Below are 23,474 nucleotides of genomic sequence, written 5' to 3' on the forward strand. Positions count from 1 at the left end.
ACTAGGACGTTCAGTGCTGTGTTGAATAGGAGTGGCACAAGTGGGCGTCCTTGTCTTTTACAGATCTCAGAGAAAAAGCTCTTAGTGTTTCCCCATTCCCCATTATGTTAGCTGTGGGTTTGTCACATATGGCCTTTATTGTGTTGAGGTATGTTTCCTTCAGTGCCTCGTTTGTTGAGACTTTCTATCATGAAGCAGCGTTGAATTTTATCAAATGCTTTTTCTGTATCTATCGAAATGATATTATGGTTTTTGTCCTTAATTCTGTTGATGTGATGTAGCATGATTATTGATTTGTGTTTGATGAGCAATCCTTGCATCGTGGGATAAATCCCACTTGATCATGGTGTATAATCTTTTTGATTTGCTGTTGGATTCAGTTTGTTAGTATTTTGTTGAGGATTTTTGCATCTGTGTTCATCAGGAATATTGACCTATAGTTTTCTCTTTTTATTGTGTCCTTGCCTTATTTTGGTATCAGGGTAATGCTGGTCTTGAAGAATGAACTTGGCAGAATTCCCTCCTCTTCAATACTTTTGGGATAGTTTGAGAAGAATTGAAATAAAAATGTGTAGAGTTCAGCTGCGAAGTCACCTAGTTCTGGGGTTTTCTTTGTTGGGAGACTTTTTATTATTACTTAGTCATACGTGTTACTCATTATTGGTCTCTTCAGGATTTCCGTTTCTTCTTGGTTCCATCTTGGTAGGTTGTACGTGTCCGGGAATTTATCCATTTCTTCTAGATTTTCCAATCTGTTGACATACAATTGTTCAAAATAGTCTGTAATGATCCCTTGTATTTCTGTAGTATCAACTATCATTCTCCTTTTCTGTTTCTAATTTTATTTCTTTGGGATTTCTTTTTGTTTGCTTAGTGTAGCTAATGGTTTGTCTATTTTATTTATCTTTTCAAAAAACCAATATTTTTTTCTTCATTTTTATATTTGTTAGTTTCAAGTTTATTTAGTTCCTCTTTGATCTTTGTTATTTCTTTTCTTCTACCACTTTTGGATTTGATTTGTTCTTGCTCTTCTAGCTCATTGCAGTTCGTTGTTAGGTTGTTTATTTTAAATCTGTTTTTTAAATGTAGGAGTTCATTGTTATAAACTTTCCTCTTAATACTGCTTTTGCTGTATACCATAAACTTTGATATGTTGTGTTTCTGTTTTCATTTATTTCAAGAAATTTTTAAATTTCCTTCTTCATTTCTTCATTGACCCATTGGCTATTCAAGGGCATATTGTGTAATTTCTATGTATTTATACAGTTTTGAAAGTTCTCCTTGTTGTTGATTTTTTTTTTAATTAAACTTTGTGTTCTAGAGTACATGTGCACAATGTGCAGGTTTATTACATGTGTATTCACGTGCCAAGTTGGTATGCTGCACCCATTAACTCATCATTTACATTAGGTATATCTCCTAATGCTATCCCTCCCTCCTCCCGCCTCCCCCCTCCCCACAACAGGCTCCAGTGTGTGATGTTTCCTTTCCTGTGTCCAAGTGATCTCACTGTTCATTTCCCACCTATGAGTGAGAACTTGCGGTGTTTAGTTTTCTGTCCTTGCGATAGTTTGCTGAGAATGATGGTTTCCAGCTCCATCCATGTCCCTACAAAGGACATGAACTCATCCTTTTTTATGGCTGCATAGTATACCATGGTGTATATGTGCCACATTTTCTTAATCCAGTCTGTCATTGATGGACATTTGGATTAGTTCCAAGTCTTTGCTGTTGTGAATAGTGCCGCAATAAACATACATGTACATGTGTCTTTATAGCAGCATGATTTATAATCCTTTGGGTATGTACCCAGTATTGGGATGGCTGAGTCAAATGGTATTTCTAGTACTAGATCCTTGAGGAATGACCACACTGTTTTCCACGATGGTTGAACTAGTGTACAGTCCCACCAACAGTGTAAAAGTGTTCCTATTTCTCCACATCCTCTCCAGCACCTGTTGTTTCCTGACTTTTTAATGATCGCCATTCTAACTGGTGTGAGATGGTATCTCATTGTGGTTTTGATTTGCATTTCTCTGATGGCGAGTGATTATTGTAGCAGGACTAGCCGCAGACAAAACATGATGGGAGGCTACATGCATCAGCTAACAGAACAAAACGTTTTACAGTGCTTTCTCAGACAATGTCTGGAATTTACAGATAACACTAGTAGTTTGGGTCAGGGGTTAATATTATTATTATTATTTTAACCACCAGGGCCAGGTGGTGGTGCCAAGGTCGTCTAGCTATTTATCTTACTTCTGTTTCCTTCCAACTTTTTGTTTTCTCCCCCTTCTCCTGTCTTATAAACTAGGGAAAAGGGGAGACGGGGAAAAGTTGGGAAAGACAACAGGAGAAGTGGTGGTCTCATTCTATATTATGAGCATTTTTTCATGTCTCTATTGGCTGCATAAATGTCTTCTTTTGAGAAGTGTCTGTTCCTTGTTGTTGATTTATAGCTTTATTCTGTTAGAGTCTGAGAATATCCTAGATGTTATTTCAATTTTAGAAAAAATGTATTGAGAATTCTTTTGTAGCCTAACATGTGGTGGATTCTAGAGAATGTTCCATGTGCTGAGGAGAAGAATGTGCATTATGTATCTGTTGGATGAAATGTTCTGTAAATGTCTGATAGGTCCATTTGGTCTACACTGGACTTTAAATTTGATGTTTTGTTGTTATTTTTTGTCTAGATGACCTCCAGTGCTGACAGTGGGATTTTGAAGCTCCTACTATTGTTGTGTTGGTGTCTCCCTGTCTCTCTCTGTCTCTCTCTCTCTCCATATATATATATATATATATACACGCACACATATATATATGTGTGTGTGTGTGTGTATTTATGTATATATAAATTTATTTGAGACAGAGTTTTGCTGTTGTTGCCTAGGCTGGAGTGCAGAGGTGCAATCTCAACTCATTGCAACCTCCACCTCCTGAGTTCAAGTGATTCTCCTGGCTCAGCCTCCCAAGTAGCTGGGATTACAGGCATGTGCCACCATGCTGGGCTAATTTTTTGTATTAGTAGAGAGAAGGTTTCACCATGTTGGCCAGACTGGTATTAAACTCCTGACCTCAGGTGATCCACCTGCCTCCACATCCCTCCCAAAATGCTGGGATTATAGGCATGAGGCACTGCGCCAGACCTCTCTTTCTATTTAGATCTACTAATATTTGCTTTACATATCTGAGTGCTTTGTTGTTGGGTGCACATATACTCGTAATTGTTATATCCTTTTGCTATTTTGATCTCTTTATTATATAATTACCTTTTTTTCTCCTTTTTACAGTTTTTGACTTAAATTGTGATTGATCTGAAATAAATATGGCTACTCTTGCTCACTTTTGATTTCCATTAATGTGGAATGTGTTTTTCCATCCCTTCACATTTAGTCTATGTGTGTCTTTGCGGCTGAACTGAGTTTTTTTGTAGGCAGCATATAGTCAGTTTTTCTTGTTTTAAAGTCATTCAGGCCGTCTGTATCTTTTAATTGGGAATCTTGGGATTATTTTGCTATTGATATCACAGTCCAGACATTAAGATTTTCTCACTTAAGTTGCTTTACACAAATTAATATGAAGAGGAAGTAGAGTTTTTCTTTTGTCCTTTTGAAGAGAGTGATGGATTATTATTTTCACTTCATGCAAGTGAGGGACTCACCATGCCTGTTGGGATTTTAGAATTTCTTTCCTGTTATTAGGAACAGCAATGATCTGTAATGGGTTCCTGGAATCATCCAGTGATGGTCTGAATATCTTAAAACTTTCCTTTCATGTCTCATTTTCTATTTCTCCCCTAGTAGCCATGCACCTGGGGCAGGACCTGGCCTTACATTTCTTTGGTTTCTTGATGATTTTTTAGGTTTAGTGTTTGACACAGTTAGGAGTCTGGATAAAATCAGCCCTTCTGGGAAGTGTGTAAGTCAAACAAGGACTTTCTGGTGACGTTATACAGGTTTCCCATGCCCCATGAGTACAGGAATAGCTCCCTGGGGAAGGAGAATGGGCACATGATGGCAGGGAGCCATTCTGGGATGGTCCCATCGTTCTGCAGGAATTGTCATGCAGGAAGAAGAAGCACGTGGTGACTGAGCTGGTAGTGATTCTGCTGATAGTTTTGATCGTTATGATTTGCTCCTGAAAGGTGATGTGGGATGAACTGCAATATTTAGAATGCTGACATTCCTTGAAACAAAGATATAGAAAAAGGTTTATAATTGCATGATGCCTTGTAGTTTTCAGCTGCTCTCATGTGGATCCTTTTTCGTGCTTCTGAAATGCTTTCCCAGGAGAGAGCGTTGTTCTTTGTATATAGATGAGGAGCCTGGGTTTCAAATGGTTAGGAATTCAGCACACGCATTGGAATCTTTAGTTTCCTGGAACATTTTCTATTCAAGTATAGACCACATGGCCTCTAAAGGCTGGCTCATTCTTAACACCGCGATTGGTTATCCAGCCTCACGTCTGGGGTGGGTGGCAGGAACTCCACAGCCATCCTGGGTGCTCTGGGGTGGGGTGGCTGAGCTGTGGCAGCTCCTCCCAGCTGAGCAGCAAGGCTGGGGAAAGCTCATTCCATTCCCCTTGGTTCTAACCAGGTAGAGGCTTACACTGCACGTTTCCTTAGCTGGGAACCTTTAGAACTTTACATTTAAATCTAATCTGTGATCCAGGGGGTAGACACATGGGTATTCACTGTACAATTCCTACATTTTTTGAATATTTAAAATTTTTTTTTATATGTGTCATGGACGACAAAAGAAATGAGACCCCTTTGAGTTAGCTTTTCTGTATAGCATCTTCTAGAATCAGGAGGCTGGACAGGGTTTAGTTTCATCAGAAATCTGAATCTTTCTGGTCAAGAGACGGCACTATTAAGTTCTTGGTTGTGTGGTTTCTGGGAAAGAAATATTCTAAATGAGTTCCAGGAATCACCTCTGTGGGATTTCTACAGGAAAAATGACCACTCTTGAAGCTTCGCTGTCACTAACAAGAATAATGGTGACGGTTTCTAAGCTGTCTCCAGCCAATCTTTAGTTCTTTTATGCAGAGTGCTTTTATTCCAAGTGAGGTGCCCTTCTGTTTAATAGTGACCTGCAGTTATTACAGGGACTGCAGCTGCATTTGATGGACGTGAACCTGTTCATCTCTGGCTCCCCAGCTTCGCCTCTGGGGTGCGTGGCAGGCGCTCCACAGCCATCCTGAGTGCTCTGGGGTGGGAAGTCTCTAGGGGGAGTGGACAGTGCATGGCCAGGACGTTCCTGTCCGACGTTCCACACTGGTGTGTGGGCGTCTCTGCCCTGTTTCCTCCGTCCGTGCATGTGTGGCGTTTCCTCCGTTCGTGCATCTGTGGCCTGTTTTCTCCGTGTGTGCCTCTGTGGCACGTTTCCTCCATCCATGCGTCTGTGGTGTTTCTTCCATCCGTGTGTCAGTGGCATTTCTTTCGTCCCTGCGTCTGTGGCACTTTTCCTCCCTCCATGCGTCTGTGGCGCTTTTCTTCCCTCCGTGCGTCTGTGGTGTTTCCTCCGTCCGTGCGTCTGTGGTGTTTTCTCCGTCTGTGGATCTGTGGCGTTTCCTCTGTGAGTCTGTGGCCTGTTTTCTCCGTCCACGCTGAAGGCCGTCACTTCTCTCTAGTCACCACTTACTGATCGCTCCCTGTTGGGGTCCGTGCCGGGGGTGGTGGAGAATGAAAGAACACACAAAAGACAAAGACACACAGAGAACATGGCGGCCGCGCTCAGAGCCTCCGCCTCACTTTATTTATACTCCATAAACCCCACGTCAGCAGAAAGAATGCAATGCAAAACAAACTTTCTTTTCCCAGATGTAACCTTCTACTCAGTTCTTTGTTTCTATGCTCTTCCTTATCTGCCCGCCTTCTTGGCGCCTACGGGAGTTCATTAAAAGTTCAATTGGAGATACTGTCCTTGAGCCCTATCTATTCTCAGCATACTGCTTTCAAAGGCCCCTGCATTTCCCCCCCCCCCTTTTTTTTTGTTTTGCCTCAATCCTAAAAAGGTAGCCCATATTTGTTCTTGTGTTTTCTTTTGTTTTTGGAGGCGACGGAGGGAGCATCGAATCACCAAAAGAAGTAGACCCAATCCAAGTGCCCAAAGCAATATACTTCCAGAGATTGTAGAAATCCATATCTTCATCTGGGTCCATGGGTTAAAGCAAGGCGCTGACCCAGCTCCTGAAGGGTTACAGTTCCGGACAACACATGTAATTGTTGTTGAAATGCTTCGGAAATGTTCTGAGTGAGCTCTTGGATGTCCAAACTAATATTTTTATGGCCTACTAATAATTTTCGGATTACAGTCCAATTTTGAGAGATGTTAAAAGGCACAGGCGTTACACAAAATTGAGTGGAGTTCCAATCACATTGTAATGTCATCCGAGTACTGAGTACAGTGAGCTGATCTCCAAGCCATGTCAATGCTTGCTCCATGTTGTCCAATCTTTCAGCAAGTTGAGAATCAATGTTTCGTTGTTGAAGCCATAACCGGTGAGATTGTTCGTGCCATTGCTGCATAAATTCAGCATTTTGTATGCTTTGACGAAGAGCGAATCCTGCTATGGCTGCAGTGGAGACGATGGCGACAAGGCTCATCACCGAGGCAATTATAAGTCCAAGGGCACGGAGGGTTCGCTGGAGAGAAGTCCAAATATAAGTCTCAAGAGGTGATGCCCCCCATGGTCGCGTAAGGTTAACAGGTAGCCAAATTTCCTTACGAGCCCTGAGGATATAAATATCCTCAGTAAAATTGTGCCACCAGGAATGATTGAGGCAAGACAAAAATGTACACATATCTGTACAATTAACAGTCCCCGTAAGATTATCCCATGTCAAATTTCCTGCTAATAATAGGTGGGGCTTACGGACACAAGCAATAATATATCAGGAGGTATTCCGATATAACTGAATATGAAAGGAGTTATTCGGGTTAGAAAGATAAAGGGGCATATTCCCCACAAAAGTGCTAATGGCATCGCCTGCAACTAACAACTTCCAAAAATAACTCTGTACTTCAGGCCTCCTTCACGCCATACCAAGGTTTCATTACTGTTAGCAGCAATACTTTTATTTACCCATTGTCATTTCAAAGGTATGTGACTAAATTTTGTTTGAAAATCACCGTGCACACTTCAATCAGTTATTTGCATCCCGTTGTATTCTAATAAAATCCGGGGTTTAGTTCCCCGACATTATTGTCACTCCAGCACCTCAATATTAGGAGAAACCTCTAGAATAGGACAAAAAAGTAAACAACTAGGAATAGTTTCATTACTATATACAGTATGATTATATTAAAAACTTCTAGCTACAATAATAACAGTATTAGCAGCCACATGACTATGATTATAACGAACAGCCCAAGCTTCATGCAATTTTCGGAGACAATGAGGACTATTTCCCATACATATTGGAAGTCCTTCCACTCCAAATTGGTATGTGCTGATTATAATTGCTGTTTAACGTTCTATGTTGTCCTTGTCCATATGGGGGATGGCATCCAAGTAATGTTATTGGTGAAAACCTTAATTTCCGCCTCCTCTCAGGCGACTCCCTGATACAAGGGTGGAAAGGGAATATAAGTCCAATATTCATACAAAGCCTCACTAAGAGAAATAAGTCTCCCGCCGAGGCACATCTAACAAAGGAAGAAATGCATGCTGAATCCAGTTTTCTTTTCAACAGGGTTTCAATCATCTTGTAGGAAACCACTCAGGTCCACTCCCTGTAAGGACAAGAGCATAGCCCCGTCCCTGTTTTAGAACTTGCCCTTGAACATGCTTACCTTCTTCATTAGGATACCAAACCTTTAAACTGTCAGCAGGGACTATCACCGAGGGAGTTGAGGAAAGATGGGTTACGACAGCAGAGTCTTGCAATTGTCTCCATTGATTCAAAAAAATTAAGGTAAAAAGAACCTTCAAAATCTGGTTTCAAAATCTGGTTTCTGGGGGGCTCATTTCCCCCTTTTTGTTTTGTTTTAATAGTTAAGTTTTTAAAGTTAAATTTGTGCGCTCAATGATGGCTTGACCTTGACTGTTGCCCAGGATACCGGTGATATGTTGAATATTGTATTGCTGTAAGAAAACTTGTAATTTACGAGAGACATAGGCAGGGGCATTATTAGTTTTAAGTATGAGGAATGCCCATGATGGCGAAATAAGCTAAGAGATGAGTAATAACAGAAATGAGAAAAGGTATCAATGGTATGATGAACATACTTTAATCGTCTAAAAGAAGGGACACCTCGTGGATTAACCCCAGGATGGAAGGATGGAATGCTCAAAGGAGCACAGGAAGGACAAGCTCGAATAAGAGAACGAGCTTGTTTATGAGTTAAATGAAACCATCGTTGAAGGCCAGAACTATTAGTGTGATGTAGAGTATATTTTTGTTCTGCAGCATGTAGGTGGCCGATTAAAAGCAAATCAATCTGAGTATTACCATGAACTAATGGTCCAGAAAGTTGAGAATGAGAACGAAGATGAGTGATGAATAAAGGAGCTCGACGTTGGCTCAAAGTAAAGGATAACAAAGAAAAGAATTTCTGAAGAGAAGAAGTAGTACAAAGAGGTAAAGTGGCCTGAGAAATATAAGAAGTAACATAAACGGCGTATTGAGAATCACTAACAATGTTACAACCAGTAGTAGGGAAATCAAGTAAGACCATGAGAATAGCAAACAATTCTCCCTATTGCACCGAGGGATAAGGATAAACTGTAACTCAAGATTGATGAAGCTTCTTGCCAAGAATCAGAAGTTGCAAGAAGATAAGTGATCTGACTATGAGTGAATTGAGAGATAATTAAGGAAGGATCTCCTCCCCAAAGTTGTCGACAGTGATGCCGTCCTTTGATGATCAGTTCAGCTAAACGATCGATATAAGTAGCCAAGCGTTTAGATATTTTATTGGACAAAAAGATCCATTTTAGTGGTCGACTAGTTTGATGAATCATTCCTGTGGGAGAAGGTAAAGTATGAAATAAACAAAAGGAAGGGCCTTTTGAAGTTGCTCTTCAACAGGCTGGAGTTCCTGTAAAGCCAAAGGAGTTAAATGCCGTGAGTTGTCCAAGTGACTGTCTCCTTCTAGAATAGAAAAAAGATGTTATAACTGATATGTTGGTATTCCTAAAACAGGACGCATCCAATTAATGTCTCCTAGAAGCTTTTGAAAATCATTTAATGTTTTTAAATGATCACGTCGAATTTGAATTTTTTGGGGTCGAATATTTTGTGCCCCCAAGGTATAACCTAAATATTGATAAGAAAATCCAGTTAAATTTTTTTCTGTGGCAATATTAAGTGAGTAGAAAGAAAGCTGAGTTTGTAATGATACAAAAGCATCTTGCTGCTTTTCTCTGGTTTTAACTTTGTGGGATAAGGGCAGGATTAGGAAGACCAGGCTGTAAACTTTCCCTAGGTTTAATGTAAACATTTATAATTTTAAGACAAGACAAAGACAGGAATTCCATGCAGAAATACGTGGCTTTATATTCCTCTCGGCCATTTGTTTTTTGACTTACTCTTTTAGAGTCCTAAGTATTTATTTAAATAATAGTCACTGTTTCACCTAAATAGGAGTGGTGGCTATGAGTTTAAAGGATTGTAGCCCATTTTGAACATCTTATTTTTGGCAGCTGAGGAAATATGAGGAATGTTTAAAAAAGCAGCAAATTGTTGTGAAAGATCTTGTTCCCAAAAATTAATATTGATAGGAACAATATAAAAATTAAAAAAAACACTTGACCTTGTTGACCTTTAGGACCGACACAGGTTAAAGGTTCTATGTCTTGATAAATCACAGAAGCAGCACCCAAGCCAGTGAGTATAACTGAAACTTGTCTTTTTTCCCATTGTATAGGCCACTAATTTAAACAAATAATAGACATATTCACCCCCGTATCAATTAACTCTTTTAAAACTATCCCATTAATGTGCAATGAACATAAAGGCTTTTGATTAGAAACTAAAGTTTCCCAAAAAACAGTTTTTTCTGTGCTACGAAACCCTCTCTATTGAGAATACGTTCCCCTGCCTCTAGGCGTATAAATTGTGAAACTTGTACCAAAATAAACATTTTATTAGTAATATCATGTCCTTTTGGCAAAGGGCCACACACTCTAATAGCTAATTTATATACTCCTCTATTAGGAGACAAAGTATAAGGCTGAGTAATAGCTAAGTCAGCAGCGGCGCTCTGCTTAGTTGCCGCATAAAGCTGAGAAACTGGGGTAAGGTGTGGGATCCTTAAGGAGGACTTGAATTTATTCCTTAATGTTGTAGGCCATTGCTCACTGAATATTGTAGTAGACTTCTATTGTAATTGTTGGGGCCCCAAGCCTGTGGGCCCCAGCTCCCGTTTCCCAGGAGAGGAGACAGTAAATTTCCACTTTTATCAGTTTTGGAACGACATTTATTTGTCCAATGTCGACCTTTACCACAATATTTGTACACCTCTGAAGGCAGCTTTCTGCCTTGAGGGATAAAAGTGTTCAATTTTTATGACATTCTTTTTTTTGAAATGTCTAGGTTTACCACACTGCAAACAAACACCTTGTCTGTTATTTCCTTTTAAGGCTTTAGACAAAGCTCCAGCAAATAATTGAGCATCATAAATAGCCCCTCCAACACTAACACAAGTTTTAATATATTTATCTAAATTGGCCCCATTGGCCTTTAACGATTTTAACAATTTTTAACAGTCAGCATAAGCATTTTTAAAAGACAATGTTTATAACACAATTTTTGAAGCAAGGCCAGCACCCACAATTTTGAAGACAGCATCCTGAAGACGGGCTACGAAATCTGAATATAGTTCATTTGTGCCCTGTAAAATCTTCACAGAGGAAAGGGAACATTTTCCTGTTATCTCTACCTTATTTCAGGCCCTTAAAAACAAAGTCTTGATTTGAGTAAAGGCAACATCATCTAAACCAGCCTGAGCATTAAGAGTAGCATATTGGTCCGTGCCTGTGAGTTGTTCCTCAGTGGGTCCAGGGGGATCACACATAACATTTTTTCTAGCCTATACATGTGCCTTGTTCATTTACCAGCTGTGCAATTGTAACCACTGAGAACGATCAAGAAAAGCCTTCCCCAAAGTCTTCCAGTCTATAGGAATTATCAAATTTTCTGATGAAAAATATCAAGAAGACCAAGGATAAAAGGAGATTGAGGTCCATAGTTAGAAATGGCAGCTTTCATTTCTTTTTAAAAATTTAATTTGTAAGGCATTAAATTGGACATTATTGCCACCATTTGAAAACTGAGCATTAGGAGCAAAAGAAGCACAAATAATTGGAAACAGATCCAGCTCCTTAAAATTTTTTTTTTAATTAAAAGTATATATAATATATAATAATAGTCATATCCCCAAATATAAAGAATCTCAACATATTAATAAGAAAAGGCAAATAACCCAACCAAAAGTAGCAGAACAAAGAAATGACAATAAACCTATATGTCTAACATCATTACTCACTAGGAAATATGTATATTAATACCAAATTGAGAATCATTACATACACAATACAATGGTTAAAATTTAAAAACACAGAAAATATCAAGAGGTAGTTAATGTATTAAGCAGCTCGAATATTCAACTTCTGTTTGGAGTGTAAATTGGTGGAACCTATGCACCCCTATAACATAACAATTTCCTAGCTGGGGTTATTAATACTATATTAATATTAATAGTTAATATTAATGTGTTTATTTATTGACTATTGAAATACTCATAATATTTTAACAAACAATAAGATATACATATACACTGGTTTTAACATATTAAACAGGTGTTTAGTATAAATTTAAAGTATGTCTGATGTGAACAGGGCTTCAACTTTGCCAAACAAAGGTAAAGATAAGGAAGCCGGGGGGTTGGAGGCACTGGAAAATCCTCTTTTAACAGGGCAGAATGAAAAGAAACAGGGAAAGCTCGCAAAGGTGAATTAGAAGAATATATCTGTAATATTTGTTGAAGCATTTCCATAATACACTGCATGTCAGAATTTCCCTTAGAAGAAGGAAGAGCTGGCTTTTTCTCTTCTCCCCCTTTTGCTATCCCCCCCATCCTCTGTTATCCTGGCACAAATGGGCTCCATTTCAGATTTATTTTATTTTTATTTTTTCCAAATCCTCAGATATCTTTCCTCCTGTGGCTACATTACCACACTCTGAATCAGTCTCAAGTAACTCTAATGTCTGAGTGATAGAGTCACACAAGGTCCACAATTTTAGAGGCATAATATCCCCTAACTGGAGAGCTCTAAGCAGAGTTTTTACTACCTGTAACCATTCTCTGCGATTCAGCTGCACTTTAGTCTGATACTGAAACCAGTAACAATGTTGTTCAACATGGGCAAACAATCACTTCAAAGTCTTTTTCTTTCACTTTTACTCCTATAGACAGCAACAGTCCTTGAAACAGCCGTAAATATTCTGAGGCCAGAGAGATGGAATTCCCCATAATGAAAGCTTAAGAAGGTTCCCCTTAACAATATCCGGGCCTTACCCGCCCCTAGGGGGTTCCCCTTCTTGTTCTCCCCTACTCACCCGTGCTGACCCTGCTCGCTGCGCCACTTGTTGGGGTCCGTGCCGGGGGTGGTGGAGAATGAAAGAACACACAAAAGACAAAGACACACAGAGAACATGGCGGCCGCGCTCAGAGCCTCCGCCTCACTTTATTTATACTCCATAAACCCCACGTCAGCAGAAAGAATGCAATGCAAAACAAACTTTCTTTTCCCAGATGTAACCTTCTACTCAGTTCTTTGTTTCTATGCTCTTCCTTATCTGCCCGCCTTCTTGGCGCCTACGGGAGTTCATTAAAAGTTCAATTGGAGATACTGTCCTTGAGCCCTATCTATTCTCAGCATACTGTTTTCAAAGGCCCCTGCAGCTCCCTGTGTGCTGAGCCTGTGTCAGGCGTGTGGCGTGTGTCACCTGTGTGGCAGGGGTTTGCGTGACACACAGGGACACACGCTTGGGGAGCTGCAGTGATGGGGTCATAGCCACGCAGCTCAGCCCTCGGTCTGAGGGTCTTGGTGCCCACCCAGCTCTTCCCGAAGCAGCCTCAGGGCAGATCCCAGCTCTGCTTTCTCTCCTCGAGATACCTCATGAAGTAAACTAAGCAAATCGAAAGTAGGAAACAGTTGTGAAATGAGGCCTGGTTTCAGGTGTGTGTGGTCATTTCTCTTTACATGTTTACTTCACATACCCCAAATGATATACTTTCCAGCTGGTATAACAATTAATTACCAGCCATTACTGGTACAAAATTCCAGGAAGGATATTTGAGGAGGGCATAGTCTCAAAAACGTGCTTAATTTTCACAGTTGTGATTTGCATGATAAAGCTGTCAGGACTGTGACCTTCTTTTGTTATCTTATTTTTATTTTTAGACCCTTGGGAGGAAGTTATTTAGTGATTACTTATAATTGTGAAAATAATGTAATGATTACAGAATCTCATTAGAATAAATATTATATTTTCTGTTCCTTATGTCAATGAAATCATCTTAATCCAGGCCGATGTTGGCAGGAATTGTCACGTTTAAAATGGGTAAGATATTTATGTGATGTGACGACCTCCCGTATTGTCTCTGGAACATATCAGAACTTTCATCTCAATTCTCACTTGTTGACACCCTACCCTGTTTTGTAATTATTCGTTTGCATCAGAATTTTGAATCCACGTACCTGAGATGATACTTACGTATGCATGTACGCATGCATGTGTGTGCATGTGTGTATGCGTGTGTATGTGCGTGTCCACGTGTCCATGTGCACGTGTATATGCATGTATGTGTGTGCATGTGTACGTGTGTATATGTATGTGTGTATATGAGTGTACGTGTATGTGCATATGCGTGTGTATGCATGTATGTGCGTATGTGTGCATGCATGTGCGCTCATGCACACACGTGTACATGTGCATGCACGTGTGCACGTGCATACACGTGTATGTGTGTATTGTATGCACATATGTACACACGTGTGTACATGTATAGGTACGTGTATGCATGTGTATGCATCTGTGTGCACACAGATATACCTTTTCCTTTCATACAGGCTGTTTTGAGTATTGCTGTTAGGCAGTGACAATTTTCTGTTTCCTCAGTCAGAAAATGGGTAGCTCATCATTAATAAAGATGAGCATTCAACATCAGGAATAACTAAATACAAATGAAATTGTCATATTAAATAAATAAATTCCAAAACAAAGGCAATGTTCTGTACTATGTGTTCACATTGAACTTTCTTATAAAAATTGGTGTGAATGTTTCCCACTTATTGGAAATCACATGACTAGTTTAAGCCAAAACGTGGAATATTAATTAATTCTATTTTCAGATCACTTTTGCATATTTATGATTGATCTGTTCTGCTGTTCTGGAAGCTCTGAAAACCACTCTGTCTTACTCTAGCTGATGCCACGGTTGTGAGAATTCAGGGAAACAAGGTGTTTGCCAGTTTAAGTATTTTAGATCTCAAACTGCCTCTTTTCTGCATCATAAACCAGTCTTAAAGAAAGACATAGTGTGACTTGTAGTGGATTATGTCAGTTTTATTTTCTGTGGCTGAATCATCACTCTACGTTGTGAATTAATGTTATTTTTCAGATCGTCTTCATAACACAGGGAGGTTCTCCAGTGTTGAGTGCAGGTTCAGTGAAAGTACTAACACTGTTACTACGGACTTAAACAGACTTGTTTTCTGAGGTGATAACCTTGGAGTCAGGCATTCAGTGTCCGCCCATCTCTTGGTTCCGAGTTCTCGGTCCCCTCCCGCTCTCCTCCCCCTGTACCCTTACTACTGTCTTACCTTCTTTTTGACTCCTAGGCCCTCGGAAGATGGTGTGTTGGGGGCAGGTGCCTGCTGTGAAACTTTGATAACTTTGGGAGAGAACTTTTTCTTTGGAGCAAGACCCCTCTCAATAAACTTTCAGTAGCCTGAGTATCATCTGTTGTGTGAACTATTTGTGGAAAATGTTCAGCATTTTTCCTTGGATTTTGACTGATCTTTCTCCACCTGCCAGTTTCTTCTCAGTTTGCCATGTCTGTACCCTCACCAACCCGTTCCAGCCCTGGTTACGTGTAAAGTATTTGAAGCAGAGCTCTGCAGATGAGAGAGTGTGTGTCACCCCCCGAGTTCCCTTCCTGGCCTCTGAGTGTCGGTTGTGTTTTGTTCCGAGGGACGACTCTGAGGCTCCTGGCCCCTGTTTTGGAGCACCACACCGCAAAGTGGGTGTAAAATGAAAAATGGGTTTATGCTGTATTATAATTCATAGAGTAGATGATAAAAATGCTTGAATCTGAACAGCAACTGAAAATGAGGACATGGTACCAGTTTGGATGTTGGACGACTTTCTTGAAAAAAGCTTTCATCAAATTTAGAAACTGTGCATGTGCTGTTTTCTATTTCATACTTAGAATCTGTATAGTGTGTGTTGTATGAATGTGTTGTATGAGTGTGTTGTGTTGTATGTGAGTTGCATGGGTTGTATGTGTGTTGTATGTGCATATTGTGTTGAGTTGCACTTATTGTACGTTTGAGTGTTGTGTGTTGTATGAGTGTGTTGTGCGTGTATTTGTGAGTTGCATGCTTTGTATGTTGTATGAGTGTTGTGTGTTGTATGTGTGTATGTGTATGTCGTATGTGAGTTGCATGTATTGTGTGTGATGTATGAGTGTTGTGTGTTGTATCAGTGTGTTGTACATGTGTTTATGTGTTGCATGTGTTGTGTGTTGTATGAGTGTTGTGTGTTGTGAGTGAATTGTACATGTATTTGTGTTGAGTTGCGTGTGTTGTGTGTATGTTGTATGTGTTATATGTTGTATGAGTGTGTTGTACGTGCATGCTGTGTTGTGCGTGAGTTGCATGTGTTGTATGTGTTGTATGAGTGTATTGTATGTGTATGTTGTGTTGTGAGTTGCATGTATTGTGTGTACATTGTATGAGTGTTGTGTTGTACGAGTGTGTTGTACGTGCATGTTGTGTTGAACGTGAGTTGCATGTGTTGTACGTGAGCTATGAGTGTGTTGTATGTGTATGTTGTGAGTTGCATGTGTTGTATGTATGTTGTATGAGTGTTGTGTGTGCATGTTGTGTTGTGAGTTACGTGTGTTGTGTGTTGTATGAGTGTTGTGTGTTGTATGAGTGTGTTGCATGTGCATGTTGTATGTGAGTTGTGTGTTGTGTGTGCTGTATGAGTGCATTGTTCATGCGTGTTGTGTTGTATGTAACTTACGTGTGCTGTATGTGTGTATGAGTGTGTTCTACGCACATGTTGTGTTGTGAGTTGCATGTATTGGTTATGTGTCGTATGAGTGTGTTATAAATGCACATTGTGTTGTGAGTTGCATGTATTGGGTATGTGTTGTATAGGTTGTGTGTGTTTGTGTGCAGTGTGTGTTGTCAGTGTTGTATAAGCACATTGTACATGCGTGTTGTGTTGTGTTGCATGTGAGTTGCATGTTGTCAGTGTGTGCCATGTGAGAGGCGGGGCATCCACATGACTGCTCCTCAGTGAGTCCTGCCTTGCAGCCCCTTCGAGCTTGTATCTTCCCGAGCAGCCTAGAAGCAGCAGCCTGTTTGCCTCTGCCCCTCCCCAGGAGACCTCAGCCAGGTCCTGTGCTCAGCCCCCCGCTGGGCAGTCTGCCTCTCTTGTCTCTCTCTCTTCTCTCTCATCGTCCTCCTGTGCCTCCTCCTTCTCGGGACCTGCATCCTTCCTCTGTGCTTCCTGGCAAGCCACGCTTGGGACGTTGGAGTTCAGGCTGTCCTCCAAACCGTTTGCTCCTCTCTGAAGAGCGCCCCCCTTGACTGGCCGTGAGCAGCTGGAGTGGATTGCAGGGAAGGGAGGTGGGTGTTCCTGTAGAGACGCCAGGGTCTTACCTGGGGAGAAGGGAGCCTGCACTGGGCAGGCCACCCTCCTGAGGAAGGGGATGGGGTGGGAGGAGGCTCTCGTGGACAAGGGGCCCACCTCCTGCCCTCCTTCCCTCTATCCCAGTCTGTTGTGAGGGAGGGCGGGACCCTAGGTGATTTCTATGCAGATCTTCAATTATCCACGCTGTGAAACAAATACTTCTGTTTTTAAGATCAGAGGAAATCTCCTTTGTTTGTCTGCCTTTTATTTTATTTTACGTTATGTTTTTTTGAGAAGGAGTTGCCCAGGCTAGAGTGCGGTGGTGTGATCTTGGCTCACTGCAACCTCCACCTCCCAGGTTCAAGCAATTCTCCTGCTTCAGCCTCCTAGGTAGCTGGGATTACAGGTGCCCGCCACCACATCCGGGTAATTTTTGCATTTTTAGTAGAGATGGGGTTTCACCATGTTGACCAGGCTGGTCTCGAACTCGTGACCTCAAGTGATCCACCCGCCTTGGCCTTCCAAGGGGTTGGGATTACAGGCGTGAGCCACCGTGCCCGGTCTGTCTGCCTCTTAGTTAGAACCTGTGCATTTTATGTTTTACATTTCACTTTTCTGGGTCAGAACAGTAGTGTTTCTTTTTCGTAGTGTTGCTATGAATGTCCTTTACGATTAGGAGACTGGGTTGGCTGCCCACTGGAGAGTGGTATCACTGGGTCAAGGTCACCATCTGCCCCAGCAGCGTCCAGAGTGTTTAGAGTCTTTCCTGGACGTAGACACCCTTTTGTCTGACGTTCAGATAAAACCAATCACTGCATTCAGTTAATCAAAGAGGTCAGAGCTGGGAACCGTTAGTGCACATCCACCTCTCCCGAGGGTGTTCACGCCTCTTCCACGCGGGGCTAGGCTGCTGCTGAGCATGGTTCTGCTGGCTGTGGCTGTGGCCTCTTTCCTCAACCACAGCCATCGCAGGCCTGCCACAGTTTTTATTCTTCTAGAAGAGAATAGGCAACACAAGAGAAGCAAGGTATGTTAGATATGAAACCGTTAAAATTATTTCCTCAAACATTGTATATATTTTTTGCTCACACCTAATTTGATAGCAATTTTAAAAAGATTAAAATGAAAAAAAAATTCCCCTATATTAAGTCTTTGAAAGGCATCCAACTTAGTTTTCATACAATTATTCACTCTTTGGAGTCATACTTTATTGGTTTCAGTAATGTGTAAGAAATGCACCAGCATAAACAGATTTAGGAGCAAACAGCAGCTTCGTAATTATAGTTCAGCTCGTGGGGCCCAGCTGTGGGGGTGCAGCCTGTGCCTGCCTGTGCACCAATAGGGCTGGTCACCTTGAGCATCTGGGAGTGTCTGGGTAAGTGAGGTCTGGGCAAGGCAGCATCCACACACCTGCGTAGTTCTCACTTTGTCCACGTTATCCGACAATGCCACAAAATTATCAAGTAAGTGTTCTCCAAGCGCATATTCAGTTAGTGTTTGGAAAGTGCATAGGTACCTCATACAGCACCTTTAAGAGGAGCTAGGAGCCCAGGAATGAGAGCGGGTGTGAGACCTGTACTCTCTTTGCATAGATAAAATATGCATGTGCATATCTGAGGCCAGAAAGTTAGATTGGGGCCAGAATGTGGAAGTCCTTACCTGTGGGATACTAGGGAACCACTGAGGGTTTCGGAGAGAATCGTGTCTCTGATGTGCGGCATGCCGTGGAGCCGGGGGGTGACAGGGCAGGCTCATGCAGGGCACTCGCCGTGGCCGGAGGAGGAGAGAAGGCAGCCAGTGAGCTGAGCAATTCGGTGCCTGGGTCAGGAGGGGAAGAGGGAGTACAGGAAGGCGGATGAAGCTGCGAGTCTGCACCCCGAGGTCGCCGTTGCGCTTTGCCGGAAATCAGGAGAAGCAAGTGTGGACCTGACTCAGAGATACTTAGAGACACCACTGCAAGCTGCAAGTTTGGAAATACAGGAGGAGGCTTGGGGAAAATCTGGAGCAGGGAGCATTTGGGAGCCTCTTAGGTAGAAGTGCAGGTCAAGTAGCCAGAGTGTGAGGTGTGCATGTCTGGAGAGAGGAGGCCAAAGGAAAGCCCACATTTGGAAATGGAGGAAGGGTTGGAAGACCCAGAGAAGGCCCTGCTTAGAGTCCAGAGAAGAGCTGGATGGCGCAGTTCACGAAAGCCCAGAGCCGAGAGTTTCCAGGAGAAAGTCCCAAGTGTTGCTGAAAACCAGGGGGCAGGACTCCAGTTGGAGCCTGTGAGGGGAGCCTGGCGGCCCTGATCCCTGAGAGCAGCCAGAGCCTGGGTGTCATGGTGGAAGTGGGTGGGAAGTGAGTGCAGGAAGCAGGTGGAGATGGTCCTTCAAGGCCTGGTGCTTCACACAGGTAGCCAGCTGTGGACCGAGACACAACTGGAGAGGGGCCTGAACCCAGAGCATCTCCAGGTGGAGGAGGGAGCCAGGAAGGGCAAAGGTATCCGGAAGAAAGGTGGCAGGCATGGAGCCAGGTCCCCAGGGAGGCTGCAGTCTTCTTTCCCTGTTCATGGACTGGTTGTTGGTTATTTTGAGTTCTCAAAGTCGTCCACTCGGTGCGGTCCAGAGAAAGTTCCCAGGGTCTCAAGCCGGAGCAGGCCTTGTGCTTTTCCGAACACTGTGCGTGTTGACTCAGGGTTACCGTCAATGGCTAATTCTAGCGTGTCTTTTGTTGAAGTCTGCAGAAGAGCCTCAACCAGCACCAGCTTTTGAAGAACTTAGAAAACTTGTGTTCTTCTGATTCTGGGATTTTTGCCTGAAATGCCTCGTATATTTTTGGCTAGGTGTTGTTAGCACTTGTGTTACAGCATTTGGAGCTCTGTAGTTTTGTGATGTGCTAGCTGTGAGGATGTTTAAAATTAGATTCCTAGAAATCAGGTTATAGGAGCTCTCGGCCATGCTTCATGGGTTATGTTTTGACCCCTCATAGTGGACCCCGTTGCAGTGGCTATTCTTAGTATTTGTGGAACACCTGACTGGTGATGCTAGGAGAATGTGATTTGTTTTCTTTGTAAGTCTAAAGTCTAATGACCTTGTAGAGTCTTTATACCCATCTCTTATAAATCAGCTTTAATATACTTGAAAATGTCCTCATTGTGCCCTTGAAAAGCAGGCTCACATTTTAAAAGTCATCCTTTTAAAATCCTTTTCTGCAGCCTGTGCCCTTTGTCTGTTTTGTTACCTTCACTGCAACATCATGAAACAGGGACAAGGGCTAGAATCTGTTTCATACACAGAACTTGAAACAGGGACAAGGACTAGAATCTCTGTTTCATACACAGAGCTGAACTGTGCTGAGCGACCTGCTATGCTGACGTCTGTTTCTGTCATGAGAGGGAACCCAGGCCTCTTGACTTTTCCTTTTGTACATTTTCAAAAAGAATATTTTTTCCTCTCTTGGGTCCATTCCATTGTGGGATTCTCTCCTAAGGCTGTTTCTTTGCGTTCCATTTGACAAGTATGATTTAGTTTCCGAGATGATGAAAGGGCAGTGAAAAGGCCTGGGAAAGAGAAAGCAGGAAGAGAAGGAATTATCTCATGATTTCAGTCAGAAGGAAATCACTCAGACAGAAACGCTATTCCAAGTGGGTCAGATCCCAGGAAGTGGGATTGAATAAGTGACATGGTATCGCACAACTCTGTTTTACATTCTTGCTGTTGCCAGGGGTAACGAAAAGAACGAGTATATTCATTCCGAGGTCAAATATATATCTTTGCTGACTCTGACTATAATTAGCAGAATTCGTTCAGTTCAAGTTTGAGAATACCTTTACAGAAGAGGGTCTTCGTGCCCATGTGCCTATTTCTATTTATATGTTCACACGTATTGGAGTATAAATGTGTGTGTGCTGTGTGTGAGACCTCATTATTTGAAACAAGAAATGTGCAGTAGAGCTTGTTAATTACGGGAAGGTACATTTGGGGGATAAACCACTTTGTTTAGAATTGAATAATGGGGTCTTTGAGGGATGTATATAAGTATGTGTGTTTGCATTTATGTGTATGAAAGTGTATATTGCATGTATATGTGTTGTGCATGTATGTGTGCCTTTGCGTGTAATGTACATGTGCATGCATGTGTATATGTGTGCATGTGTATTTGTGTTGCATGTATGTGTGTGCATGTGTTACATGTTTAGGCACGACTGCACATATGTGCAAGTAGGCATGAATGGATGCTCATGTGTATATAGTTATACATGTATATTTGTGCATGTTACGTCTACGCATTTACATATGTATGTGTGTCAGAATGTGTACGTATATGCATGTGTGTTTGAGTGTTGTGTGTATGCTTGTGCGTGTGTGTTTGAGTGTTGTATGTTTGTGCGTGTGTGTTTGAGTGTTGTGTGTATGTGTATGCATGTGTTATGTGGTGGTATTATGTGATTATGTGAATGTGTGTGCATGTGTGAATGTATGTATTGCATGTAGGTGTGCGTGTCCATGTGTATGTGTGTGTGTGATATGTGTCTGTGCATGCATGCATGTGCACATTTGATTTGTGAATCCTCTCTGGGAGGGGCATGTTCCTGGAGACAGTGCATGGGATCCTCCGCTGTCCTCTCAGGGAGAGAGACATTATGAAAGTTCGAGCTAGCGGGTCAATGGTATTTGCCAGGAGGTCTGGCTTATGATTGGTATTTCTAGTTGCAGACATGCAGGTTGAGCTTTGCTGGACTCAGAGGAGGGTCATTGACTCTGCCCACTGAATGATACCAGCGTCTCTGCTGCTTCCTTTTTGTGCCGGCTTCCCAGAGCTGAGACAGCTGCTCTCAGACGCATTGTACTTTTCTCTCCATAAAAATCTGCAGCATTTGTTAGCAGTCCAATAGCAGACCGAGTGGCAGGTCCAAGGGCAGGTCCAGCGTCAGGTCCAGCATCAGGTCCAGCGGTAGGTCCAGCATCAGGTCCAGGAAGAGGTCCAGCGGCAGGTCCAGTGTCAGGTCCAGCGGCAGGTTCAGCCAACTTTCCACATGGCCCATGTGAAAATGTACCCTCTCCCTTCCATTTTTTAAAGCAGTAGTTATTAGTAGAGCCTACTGCCATTTCTCCTTGAGCTCCTCACAGTGGATGGTAAGCATTTGCTTTATTAAAGCAAAGTTCCGTGCTCTTTGTGCTAAGTCTCCTCTGCCTTTCTGTGAGAGGCTAGAATTGGGATTGACCCTCAGCTGTGCCAGAGCCTTGGTACCTGTCTCAGTTCTGGAATCTACTCTGTGCTTGTTGCCTTCCATCCACCGACAGCCGTCTGTCTTCCTGTCACTCCTTCAACACGGAGTCCAGCAGAGTGCACACAAGTGAGCCTGTGTGAATGCTGGTTTTGTAGGATCTTATCGGGACCTTAGTCATCTTTTCACTAGGAAACCAGACACTGCAAAGGACTTAAATAAAAGCCCAAAGAAGCCGTATCAGTAGAATCATAGAGACAGAATCCTACAACCATAGGAAATGGCATTGATTATCATGAAATGTGCATTTATGTGAGGCATAGTAAAACATCACATTTCTTACTGGGTAAGAGCTTGGAAAAGAGATTATGAAAGTATAACTGACTCTACTCTTGTATCGTAGAACATGGTAAAATGATGCAAGGTATTGTATAGAATGGAACAAACAGAATAGAATTATATAGAGTAGCGCAGAATAGAACAAATAGCATAATGTTATATAGGGTAGCATAGAATAGAAGAAACAGTGTAACATTATGTAGTATAGTATACAATAGGAAAAATCGTATTACATGGTCTAGAATAGAACAAGTGGGATAGTATTGTAGAGTATTCAGTTGAACTAATGACGTAGTATTGCATAGCATAATACAATCTAGATTAGAACACACAGCATAGTATTAATATTACGTAGTGTGGTGTGGAATAGTAGAGTCGCATGGCACAGAACAGAGAGGATAGTGTTCTGTAGCACTGATGCAGGAGTTTTGCTCTTTAGCTCAGCTGGGTCCAGGTTCTTGTCTCATGACCAGGAAGAAACAGGCACGGGGACATCGAAGAGTGAGTGCAGTGGAACTCGTTAAGCTAAAAGTTAAGCTCTCAGCGAAAAGAGGGGTCCTGAGAGCAGATTGTTGGTCGCCCCCTTCCCAGTTGACTACAAGGGCTTTTATATAGAAGCTGATGGGGCTGGGCTCGCTGTCTAAGGAGCAAATATTCACCCCATTCCCTCGTGTGCATGGGGACCCTTAGTCTGCTGTGAGCATGTTTAGGCGAGCCCCCCGTGCAAGTCCCCCTATCTGCACAAAACATGGACTGGAGGCTCTCTGGGACCCTTCCCTTACTGTCTGCCTAAAGCAAGCTGGCTAACTCCTTTCTGTATAGAAGAAAATAGAATAGAATAGAATAGAACAGATAGTACAGTATTTTATAGTATGGAATGAAGCTGTAGTATTCTATTATAGAGAATGGAATAGTATAGAATAGAACAAACAGATCATACTAGTGTAGTATAGAATAGTAGCCTCATGCAGCACGGAGCAGTGTTGTGCTCCCTATGTACAGAGTGTAACCACCAGGAGAGCGTTCTTCAGTGGGGCGTCACTGGCCCTTCAT

General features: G+C 42.1%; 1 protein-coding gene and 1 long non-coding RNA gene across 2 annotated transcripts in view; one reads left to right on the forward strand and one right to left on the reverse strand.

The window, feature by feature from the left end:
- The window catches only part of LOC106995887 (disco-interacting protein 2 homolog C-like), a 202,880-nt gene that overhangs the window by 8,533 nt on the left and 170,873 nt on the right, over positions 1–23,474 (forward strand). Inside the window, exon 2 of the mRNA XM_077978911.1 lies at positions 13,539–13,573. The gene's annotated coding sequence lies outside the window, so the exon portion shown is untranslated. The remainder of the gene's footprint in view (positions 1–13,538; positions 13,574–23,474) is intronic.
- On the reverse strand, positions 6,038–12,672 carry LOC144336954 (uncharacterized). Its single transcript, XR_013409419.1, has 2 exons — positions 12,566–12,672; positions 6,038–9,097 (listed from the first exon to the last, which is right to left on the reverse strand). It is a non-coding gene; the product is annotated as an uncharacterized LOC144336954 (long non-coding RNA).

This window comes from Macaca mulatta, chromosome 19 (genome assembly GCF_049350105.2).
Source record: "Macaca mulatta isolate MMU2019108-1 chromosome 19, T2T-MMU8v2.0, whole genome shotgun sequence".
In the NCBI taxonomy this organism is placed as follows: Eukaryota; Metazoa; Chordata; class Mammalia; order Primates; family Cercopithecidae; genus Macaca; species Macaca mulatta.